Source organism: Pteropus alecto, unplaced genomic scaffold, assembly GCF_000325575.1.
Source record: "Pteropus alecto unplaced genomic scaffold, ASM32557v1 scaffold3, whole genome shotgun sequence".
NCBI lineage: Eukaryota > Metazoa > Chordata > Mammalia > Chiroptera > Pteropodidae > Pteropus > Pteropus alecto.
The window spans coordinates 20,348,104-20,357,920 of NW_006442484.1; the positions used below are offsets into that span (position 1 = coordinate 20,348,104).

Consider the following 9,817-nt stretch of genomic DNA (forward strand, 5'->3'; position numbering starts at 1 on the left):
AATTATCATCAGTTTGTCCAGGAGCTTATAAAAGATATCGATAATTTTGCTCCTGAATTCTTCCCTACTTCACTTCTCATTAAAGCTTGCCTTGTGTTATCTTGCCATATAGAACTGCTTACATTTTCTCAAAACTTGCCATGCCATTTCAAAGCTGCCATTTTCTATCATGCTATTTCCTCTACTTGGAATGTATCACTTCTAATATAGCCATTCAGAATCTCAGCTTATTATTGCTGGATATTTAAAAGCCTAACTCTCCTATTATGGTTTTTTTTTTTCCGTTTTTTTGTGTTTTTTTTTGTTTTTTGTTTTGTCTCTTGTGTTTTATTCATTGTTACATCCTAAGTGTCTAGCAAAATGCTTAGCACCTACTAGACATATAATGAATGCTTGTCGAATGGATAATTGAATCCAATCCATAACTGAAAAAAGAGATAAACTAAAACCAGACATATGACTCCTGGACAGAGGATTACAATAAAATAAAATAGCAAAGGCAGTCTGCCACCTATAATAATATACACACTTAACTACTACTATAAATGGTGACAATCATAACTATAGTAGGTTAAATGGACCCCCCCACCCCTCTAAAAAAGCTATGCCCACTAAAAAACTAAACCTCAGAATGTGACTATATTTAGAAATTGGGTCTTTGCAGGTGTGATTAATTAAAATGAGGTCATATCAGATTAAGACGAGCCCTAAATCAAATGCTTACTGTCCTTACAATAGGACAGAGCACACAGAGACCCAGAAAGGAGAAGTCCATTTGAAGATGGGGACAGAGATTGAAGTGATTCAACTAAGCCAAGAAATGCCAAGAACTGTGAGAAGCCGCCAGAGGCTGGAAAAGGAAATAAGAATTCTTCCCTGGAACTTTCAGAGGGAGCATTGCCTTGCCTACACTTTGATTTTAAACTCACAGTCTCCAGAAGTATGGTGAATAAATTTGTTTTTTTTAAGCCACCTTTTTTGTGGCAATTCCAGCCTCTGGTGGCATTCCTATAAAACCAATATAAAACTAATAAGTAAATTAAATAAATGATTGTGCCTAATATAGATTTCCATTATTAAACTGGATTTTTTTCTCACACTTTTATTCATGCCCTGTATAAATGGTATTTGTAATGATTTTCTTGATGATATGTGCAATTTATTCTCTAACTCTCATTTGAAACATGCCCTCATTTGTAGGCAAATGCCTTACAAACCAGACATTCCAGATTTTCTTCCTAATGGCCACAGTACCCGAATCTAAAGCCTAATCTCACTCGTTCCTAATGTCTAGGGTAGACATTTCTTATATTTGTCCCCTTAGATCCTTACTCCATTCTCTTCTGGTGTTCTCACATGGAAAGTCTTTAAAAATGTACGTGCTCTGTAATTTTTCTCTGAAAAAGCCCACTTTTCAAAGCTATCTTTCCTTCCAAGGTCTCTTATTCCCTTTCTTTCCTCCTGCAACTGACTTTGTAGTTAAAACAATTCTATTACCTTTTAACCAGTGACACCATGCTGTTCTACACTTGAAAGGCTGAAGTACCACCAGTGAAAGAAACAGAATAGCAAAAGAGAAACAGGAAAAATGATTGGAAGCTGGAAGTTTTGACAAAAACTTTGCTAAAAATCACAGTTTTGAAGAGGACTGCCTTCTTTATTATCAACACTGCTTTGACAAATACAAATGACAAGAATGGAAGTACTAGGGGTCTTACTGCCCTTCAGATATTAAAGCTAAAGAAGACCATGTGAGTGTGAGGAAGTTCTCAGAGGAGGGCTCACTGATGGCGGGAGCAGACTTCAGCTCTGCTAATGACTAATTTGGTATCCAGACCAAACACCCTGCTTAGAAACTCTAAAAAGGTAGGACAACATATAAAGATCATCTGACAAATATTAAAGAGACAATAAGGTAGTGAAAATTAAAGATCTGAAAATAGAGGCAAAAATCACAGAGGTGAGCCCAGGGTATGGGACTGCTTAAGGCTATGTTAGGTATTTTGCAAGAAATTGCAGAGGTAAGTTTTTATTATTAGTCTGGAGCTTGGAGCTGCCACCTTTCCTCAGGCAGTTTACTTCCAATATATACCTAGACTATGAAAAACAAAAAGTTGAGTGGAGATCTTTTCTGTCTGCTTGGAAATGACAAGATTTTAGCCTTGTTCTCTGTAAGCTGTTTATGACCTATAGGAGGAGAAGATATACATAGATAAATATAGATAGTTATTGATATACACATGCCTACATATATGTATATGTATATCAAAGTAGAAAAAATCAGAAAATAAAATACAAATTAATAGATTATATTAAAATTTCTTATCTCATTATTAGCTCGTTATAGAAATGTTAAATTATATCCAGTGCCCCCAGTTTGAGGAATGTTACAGAAACATGAAATTTACTTCTGTAAAACCACTCCTACCCAAATGTACAGAATAAATGAAGCAATACTGTAAACACCCTGCCTTCTTAGAGCCAACAGCACCAGCACACCACTCATAACTCATCCTAAATAAATATTTATTGACTAGAAAGAAAAATTGCATTTTAGTGTTTGTAATTCTTTCATAAACTATCAAAGGATGGCATCAAAATCATCAAATTCAAAGACCAAGTTGCCTGGGTCCTTTCACAGAGCCGCGGGAGGAGCCCCAGTTGGGGCACTGTGATGACTTCCTGACACTATTTCAAAATAGAGCATGGATTCATCAGGAATCCAATTTGTTGGAGGTTAATAACATTTAGCATTTGACTGCAGAGGTCTGTTAGTATAGGATTTAGAAAATGTATGGATAATTTAGACACTGATGAAAGGGAAGCTAAAGAATGCCGAATTCAGTTGTTGCTTCTTCAATGATCAATTTCTGTTATGAAAATACTATAAAGAGGCTCTAAGTATAGTTATTAGAGAAAGAATGAGAGGCTGCATTTTCCCAAACTGAGAAACTAGACATGGCATGTTATTAACATTTTCACATTTTGTAATGGGGTTTTTATTTATTTCCTGACATTCTGTTGAGACAAGGTTAGGTCTTTAATTTTCTCCCCTGTATTACAAACAAAAGAGTGCTCTTAAATGCAAAAGAGGAGTTTAAACTGATAAGATTCAGAATTTGTATCTTTAACCTGCTAATTAGCTAGAGATATCAATATTACTGGAGAAATCTGTAGGGAGAATTTATAACATTTTAAATTGCTTTTAAGTAAAATATAAGGGAACATATCTGAAAATAGAGAAATAATTGATTTCGATATCAAACTTAAAATCCACAAAGCAAGATAATATATTCTATAACTACTCAAAAGCTTAACTGCAATTATGCACTGATATTAGAAAGACAATATTAAAATTGTTCTGTATTATTAAAAAATATTAACACAAGTTGACACAAAAAGAGAAAGAGTTTGACATAGCAACTGACTTCAATTATTATTCAACACATTGACCAAGCACTATCCAAATTTTGCTAAGCAAACTTTATTGAATATCTGTCTTAAAAATGCTTAAATCAATAAGAAAGACAAAGTTTATTTGACTCATAGGTTCTAATTCTGGTTTCACTTTTTCTACAGGCTAAGTAATTACAATTAACCACTGATTAATGGTGTAGTTAATGAGAAATTAAAGCATTCTTTAATTTTCTCCCCAAACCAAAAGCAACATTTAGCTAAAATATATTTCATTGTTGACAGGGAAAGCAGACTAGTAAGCAAATATATTTTTTAAGATAAATGATACTTTCAATCTTTTTGTTTGTTTTAATACAAACCTATATGCAAGTTTTGATGTGGGAAAACCTGGCATTTGACGTCTTTTCACATTCTTATGCCGCCTTTATTTTCTGTGGTTCATTCTTTTTTATCAAGTGTCTGAGATCTTTATTCTGCTCACTGGTACCCAGAATTCCCTGTCATAACACTCTAGCTGCATTTCCTCTCAAGGTAAAGCTCTGCATTTCTTGTGCTTTTCAAAAATTGCCTACTCTACCATTATTCTTGCAGAAGATAAAATTTGAGTCTCAGAGATGTTAACCCATTTCCTGTTTAGAAAAAAACAATGCTGCTCACTGCCATTGTTAATTTAATTTTATATAAATACGATCTTTGAGGTTGAAGTAAATTTGACTGGTTTTCAATGAGAAAATAAAATATAAAAACTGTTCTTGGAGTTATTTCTAAATAGAACTTGTCTCTAATTCTAAAGTACCAGAAATGTATACATAAATCAGGTGTATCTAATGAATCTTCAACCAACTGTTCGAGAACAATGTTAACATCACGTGTAGGAATGCTACGTTTTTTATGATTTGACATTTTCAGCAATCGAGAATTACTTTGTAAATGTAAATACCACTACTAAAAACAGAACGCTATGAATAGAATGATGTCATTTGTTTCCGAAGACTATTGAGATGCTAGAGCAATGCGAGAATAGAAATAAAAGCGAGATATCCCGTGACAAACTATGAGGGTAAGGTTAGGACTGTAATCCTCGTGTTATCTTGGGGTAAAGGGTACAACTACGAGCACTGCTGGGGAGTAGTCTTGAGGCAAATAGGAAACGGGTTAAATATCTTGCCAGAGATCATCCTAAAGAAACACTTTTTGTGAATTACTAGATTCTATACTCTATGTACTTTTCACTCTCCCATACTGCTGTTATTTAATTAGAGGAAAAGAAAATTTCAGTTAAATGTTTTAGAGCAGGAGTCCTCTACCTGGGCTGCAGACCTCTACCAGTCCGTGATCTGTTAAGGACCAGGCTGCACAGCAAGAAGTGAGCAGCGAGCTAGCACGTAAACCTTCATCTGTATTTGCTACAGCTCCCCACACTAGCAGCTCCCCACACTCAGCTCCACCTCAGGTCATCAGGCATTAGATTCTCATAGGAGCACAGGTCTCTGGTGCCAAATAGGTTAGGGACTGCTCATTCAGGGAGATGATGCTATACCTCTAAAAGGTGTCATTTCCATCATATATTGTGTGAATAGAAACCCTCCCTGGAGTTGAATAGTATACAACATGAGTGGCCACACATGATGGTCCTGATGTTATTAATTTAAAAAAGGGAAGAGACTGTGTAGATTCCAAACAATAGTAATTAACGATTGAACATAGAGAATTAAAGAGGAGGAGATACCAAGGATGATTCTAAACTTTAATTCTGAAAGATTATTTTAATTATAATAGAATAAAGAAATATAGGAAAAGTGGCAACTATGTGAAGGAAAGTGATATGCTCATTATTAGATACTTTGGACTTGAAATAGACACAACACATGAAAATAGAGAGGTTTCCAGAAGATAGTGAAATTATGGTACTGAAAATCGAGAGACTCTTTGAAGATTCAAATATAATTCTTATTGACAGAGAAGTAAGGATTAAAGTCATAAGATTGACTGAAAACAGCTTATAGAGAAAATAGAAAGAGCTCAAGTATGGAACATTGGGGAAAAGATATTTTGCTATTCAGAGAAATGAAAAAACAGACATCAGAGTATTGATAGATAATTAGAACCAAAAATCTTACAATGGGATGAACCTCAAGGAATGTGAGATCTTTAAAGAGGAAGATGCAAAGATCTCTATGAAATGATAGCAAGCAGAAATAGTGTATTAAATCCAAAAAAGAAAATCCGAAAATTAATTCATTGGCGAAAATAAAAAATAAAATAGTAAAATAAAATAAAATAATATAATAAAATAAAATAAAATAATAAAATAAAGCTACGTGGAGATGTGTATATAATCAGCTAGGCTCATTCAGCTAAGGAATTCTTTCTTCATAGTAGTTTTAATATATATCGCTTATTTTAGACTGTGCCTCAAAAATATTTTGTAGATTGGATATATTCATTTAATAAGTCTATTTTGGGTACTTCAAGTTTTGACAAAATCTAGAATTCATAAAATCTAATAAATCTAGCACTATATAATCCCAGAGTTAAAAAGGACCTGGATTTTACAATAAGAACTAAGAAGAGAGGAGGAAAGTAAATTTCCTTTATTTCTCTTCTTGCTTACAGGGAAAACTGAAAAGCAAAGATACAGTGTTACAGGGAAAACTGAAAAGCAAAGATAATCAAAAATGCTTTTACCTCACTCTTTTATGCATCATTATAAAACACATAAAATATATTTATCATGTCTCACATATTAAAACGTAAGCTTCCTGAGTTTAGGGATTTTTGCCATTTTCTGTTTTCAGCATATTGCACTATACCTGACAGTAAGTAAGTGTTGAGTCAAGTTTTTGCTGAAAAATGAATTTCTTGACATAGAGCTCTCAAAGACCAAAGTCTTAGAGATTTAAGGGTGGTTTATTTGATCATATGTGATTCTTTAACTTATTCTCTTTCTTTAGAATCTAATCCTTACATAAACCGAAGCATTATCATTTTGGACAAACGTTTATGTTCAAAATTTGTTCTGTGCTCACAAATCTATAGCATAACAAGCAGCAGGCATCCACATATACACAATCATTTGCCAGCAGGTGTGTGGAATATAAAGGACAAATAACAAACAAGAGCTAAATTCTAATAAATTAGCAACATAATAAAAGAAACTACTATGACATTTAAATTTTAAAAGTACATTAAAATCTAGCCTTGATACTTCTGAATTTTAAATATTTTTATGACTCCACTAAGATATTTAGCATTAGATGTACTCCATGAAGTCCAGAGGTATCTCATTATGGGCTGTCCTCTTAAATTGTATCCAAAATGTACAGATTTTAAAATATAGATTGCATATTTACATTTTGCCAGGGAAGAAATTTATAGAATTTTATTAAATTTTAAAAAATAAAGTTAAGCACTATTGATGAATGAGATTTTTTTTAAAAAATCATGGGTGGGTTTGTTTGTTTTTACTCACATCTAGTAAATTTTATTTATTGAACAAGCATATACATTCTAAGAGTACATACTAGGTGTATGCTATGTATTCCAGGTAGGCCCTTGAGATAAATAGTAAATAGATACAAACTATTAATGCCCCTTTAGTTAGAGTCTATTAACAAACATCTGTAATTGTTAAAAAGTATCTAGTTTTGGACCAAATTGTCTTATAAGTATTTTCATCTTCCTTTCTGATTTGACCCTACTAAAATTCAAATCAAATAATATGCCAATGAATTCAAAATTTATAAGCACAGAGATGAACAATTTTGCTTCATGTTTATGAAAATATATTTAAGGAACATAAAATATATTTCTTATTATGTGGTGTAACATCATAAATTATTGATAGCTTTCCTTTTACTTGTTAAAATATGCAGCATTTGGTTCTGATATTTTAAGTGTTTTACACATTTACAAAAATAGCACATTAGAGTTGTTTATGATCCCCAACCTTACACTACTGCAGATGTGTTTCTTTCTTGTAAATTATTAAGAAAAATATATAAAAATAAACTAATTTGAAATTGCTCTTATCGTCATTCCCTTTTCACAATGCTTCTTTATACTTTTGCACGTGTTTTAGAAGTGTTAACTCTCCTCATGTACTTAAACTGTTAGGCTTCATGTTCCTCTATTTACAGGATATTAGTCTTCTGACATAAGACAATAAGACTCTTGTGGATAGTTTTCAAATTTTATCATTTGTTTCTTGATGTATAAATAATCAAGTTAAGGATCTGTTTAAAGTCCTTATGAGATAATGGCTGTTTCTTCTGATCCACTTTTCCTTTCTACAATTTTCTTTTTTTTTTTTTGCGAGGCAACCCTTGGTTGACTTCACAGATTGCAAGGACATTGTCAGCATACAATTTCTTCTTATTATTATTTTTTTAAATTTTTTATGCCTACAGCACCTGGTCTTCCCAGGTGGTCTCCCATCCAAGTTCTAACCAGGCCCAACCCTGCTTAGCTTCTGAGATCGGACAGGATCGGACTTGTTCAGGGTGGCATGGCCGTAGGCCACCTTTCTGCAATTCTTAATCCCACACATAATGAAGATATGAGAGTAAATTGTGATTTCATTCCATTTTTTTGTTTGTTTTTGTTTGTTTTTTGGTAATCCATCTAGTTGGCATTATATTTTCTGTGGCGATAGTAAAAAATGAGCCTTCATTTAATGGAGAGAAAGATCATCACTTGGCTTTTTCCGTAAGCTCATGTAACTCTTTTATTTTTCCTTCATAATAGTTAACATTCATGTTAAGTGCTGATTTAAAGCCGCTCTTACCTACTGAAAATTAGCATTATCTGCAAAGCATGACATTAAATTTATCATCAAATTTGTATTAAATCATATTCAATGATTTAATCAGTTAAATGATTACCATTAAATATATACTTTGCTATTTTAGATACAATTCAGAATCTGCTTTTTAAATACCGGATTTGTATTTTTCTACACATATTTACCCTCCTCTAGCAGATATAAGCACTTTAGCACATTTTAACTCTTTTAATTGACTTCTTAAATAATATTTTATATGTCTTAGTATTATATACATTAAATCTTGCACTATTGTTATAATTGCCATCATCAATGTTAATTTGGATTTATGTCCAAATTCAAATTTTTGCCTTTTTTTCCTGCTTCATCTCTGAAATTGCATCTGGAATCATTTATTTTTCTTCATGAAGAAATTTTTATAGTTTTCTTTTGAGTTTTGTCTGCTGGTAGTGAATTCTTTACTCTTTGTATACAAATGACTTTATGTTACCTTCATTCTTAAAGTGCTATCCAAGGTAGAGAAGTAAGGGGTCTCAATTGTGTCCTTTAACATCTTGAAGATGCTCCAATGTCCTTTAGCCTCTAGTGCTGTTTGATAGTCACTCAATCATTTCTTTTAAGTTAATCACTGGCTATTTTTAATATTTTTACGCTTTGTTTTCTTCATCAGGTATGGAACATTGTCAACAATTATCTTATGAAAAATCTCTCTGTGTCCCATCTTTGTTTGTTTGTTTTTTTTCTATTATTTCAGCTAAAACGGTAGTAAACATTTTGTATCCTCTCTTATGCATTTGTTACTTCTATATTTGGTCTCTTTGCTTCTTTCTAGCTCAAAGGTATCTAACCTGCTATTAAAATCATACGTTGTCTTGGTTTGAGTTATTATATTTTCAGTTCCATAATTTCTAGTTGATTCTTTTTCATATAGTCAGTATCACTTTTTTTTATAGTATCCACGTTCTTTCTCTGAATTTTAAATTCATTTTTATTTCCCTGAACACAATGAGCATAATTGTATTACAATCTATATCCAATAATTCTCATAACCAGATCTCCTTTCAACCAACTTCTATTGAATGTTCTATTGAATTTAGCTTGTGCATTTTTATTCTGCTATTTGCTTTATTATCTTTGATTGTTTCTTCGAACAATTATTTTCAGAAATAATTCAAGTCCCAAATTGTATTCTTTCAAGATGACTTTTGTTTTCATCTTCTGGGCAGAAGCAAGTGCTAGTTAAAAAGACCAATACTTGAGAAGAGTTTGTGTTACTTAGATGTGCTAGAGTCTCATCCATACCCCAGGTTCCTTCCCAGAGCAATGAATGTCGCTCTAGGGTTTCTACCTTTAGCAATCACCTATTAATTTTTTTTTTTTTTTTTTAGGCGAGGAAACACTTGGTTGACCTCACAGACTGCAAGGATCTTGTCAGCTTACAATCCCTTATTTTTTAATTTTTTTATGCCTAAAGCACCTGGTCTTTCTAGGTGGTCTTCCATCCAAGTACACCTACTATTAATTTGTATCTTTCCAACTCGGTGAGTCACCTGAATGATAGATTTTCTCTCAGATACCTCCTGAAGATTGGCAGAAGTTCCCAGTACAAGGGTGGCA

General features: G+C 32.7%; 1 pseudogene; it reads right to left on the minus strand.

Annotated features, from left to right (window-relative positions):
* Nucleotides 1-7,817: 7,817 nt before the first annotated feature.
* On the minus strand, nt 7,818-7,936 carry LOC112470402 (annotated as a pseudogene).
* Between the last annotated feature and the right edge of the window lie 1,881 nt (nt 7,937-9,817).